Source organism: Mesitornis unicolor, unplaced genomic scaffold, assembly GCF_000695765.1.
Source record: "Mesitornis unicolor isolate BGI_N332 unplaced genomic scaffold, ASM69576v1 scaffold47108, whole genome shotgun sequence".
Classification (NCBI taxonomy): domain Eukaryota; kingdom Metazoa; phylum Chordata; class Aves; order Mesitornithiformes; family Mesitornithidae; genus Mesitornis; species Mesitornis unicolor.
The window spans coordinates 17,953-20,125 of NW_010203472.1; the positions used below are offsets into that span (position 1 = coordinate 17,953).

Sequence of the window (2,173 nt, forward strand, 5' to 3'; positions counted from 1 at the left end):
CAGCTGAATCTGATACAATTTCAGGTTGGGAGTGTGGTCAAAGTCAAGTCATACCTGTTTCAAGAAGCATCAGGTTTAATGTGCCTGTGCTGTAATTGTAAAGGTAATGGCAAAAAGCAGGTTACTGGAACTGGAATAATTCCTCTGATCCTCAGTAAAACCAAGAGGAGCGCATTAATTCAGAAAAAGATACATTTGATTCGGGAAAACCTGGCAAGAGAATTGGTGCATAAGTGGTTTCTAAATGTAATCGCTTGAAGGTGATACCTTTCTATAAAAATGCTTTTACTAAATGTTGAGCTTTATGCACAGATGAGTGACTGAAATTTCGTTGTTTCCATGACATCTGTCTTACCTGTTTTTTCCTTCTGGCCTGAAATAAGTTACTTCTTGCAGTTTTACTACTCTTACTGTATTACCTTTGTATGAATTATCACAGAAGCACAGAATGGAAATTTATGGAAGGCTTGGTGGCACTTCATATTTTTATGACCATTTCTTTACAATTTGTCTACTGCAGCAGTGTCTGAAACTTAAAATATGGTTGTATCCAGTAAGGTTAAAAAAAAACCCCTGTAGACCTGTAAGGAGAATGCAGTAACTTCAGGAAATGTGTAACACTAGTAAGATGCTACTTAAAGCTAATTTATGGAAGTACTGGAATCTTTTGTTGAGGATACTGGATGGATAGGTGAAAAATCATCTCTTCAAGATACATGAATATTCAAAATAGCAAGACACAACCTGTCCAAGCAGTGAGATAAGGAAGTAGTCGTGCTGTCAAACTGTCCAATGGCCATGTCACCTAACAGAATCATTAATGTTTTTCTAATGGGAGGGAAAAGAAGACGAACTGCTAAAACTTCCCAGAACTTTTCAAATGTTATAGTAGAAAACTGGCCATGGTTTCTGTCATGTGTTACTGTTTTGTCTAAGTTTTTCTACATAAGTATCACTGGGCATAAGCCATGCTTTTTAACAGTCTGCGTTCATGTAAGCCATGAAGATATACCAGGTCTTAGCCAGTTGCTGGTGTTAGTTTAATCTGGTAAGGAATTTTATTTAAAACTTATACATATTACAACTTATACAATGCATTACAACTTATACATATTACAGTATTACTTATACAAATATTTTCCTGTTGGCTTTCCATGATGATTTTATTGGGATATTAATTAAAGATGGTGGAGCAGTAGTCCACTCACTTTACTAAGAATAGTCTGTCTCCTAAACTGGTTTAAAAAAAAATGTAGTAAGCCCTTTAAGGTATTTTGGTCTTCTGTTTTGCTTTGAGACAATGAGAGCTGTTGGCTTTCTGCACTAATATCAACATCCATGTGAAATTTTGAAACCTTTTCTTTTGCTGTGTATTTTGTTTGTAAATGTTCTAGGATGATTTTTTTTTTTAAAACTGTCTTACAAGTACTGCCTGAGGACATGTCTTTTTTTCTCCCTGCAAACTGCTGCTGTTATCATCTCTGTGCATCTGTATGGATATGCTTTCCTTACTGAAATACTCAAGGTATGGCCTAACACTCAGTGTGTTCCAGTCCAAAAGCTCAGTGCCATTTGAAGTAGTACCTCTGTCAGAAGAGCAGAACTGCAATCTTTATTTCACACATGTAAGGATCGGTCTGGCTCATAGTTTAAGCAGGTTTCGGTGATGTCCGGTGCACCAGGCGACTTGTGGGGGGTTGCAGGAGCAACTCAGCCTTAGATTGCCTTGAGGCCCTGTCTCTGCAGAGACGACCCATGGGGAGCTGTGTAGACAGCTCAGCCCTGAGTTGTCTGGTAAGCAGGAAACTAAACAGGGCAGTGTTGCATCATTCAAAGAACTGAAACCTGAGCTGAACCTTGAAATTACCCAACAAATAGTATGCCCTGAGTCCCAATCAAACCACTATTCAGTTGCCTAAAAGTAAAACAAAGGTAAGCTGGAGGATGTCTGTCTGGCTCCAACAGACCCAAACAATGCAAAGATATGCAAGAGATAGAGCATACAGAAGGGAAACAACATCCATGAATAAACAAAGATAAGGGCAGGCACTGCGGAAGAAACAGCCACCCAGATGGTCTAATCTACTCAGACATGCCCCTGCCTGCTGTCCCATACACCAGGGGATAAAAACTCTAAAATTCATGTTAGAAATGGGGAGTTACTTCTCCAGCC

At 38.9% G+C, this 2,173-nt stretch overlaps 1 protein-coding gene across 1 annotated transcript in view; it reads left to right on the forward strand.

Moving 5' to 3' along the window:
* The window catches only part of IPO11 (importin 11), a gene marked incomplete at both ends in the record, with an annotated part of 26,708 nt that overhangs the window by 17,527 nt on the left and 7,008 nt on the right, over positions 1 to 2,173 (forward strand).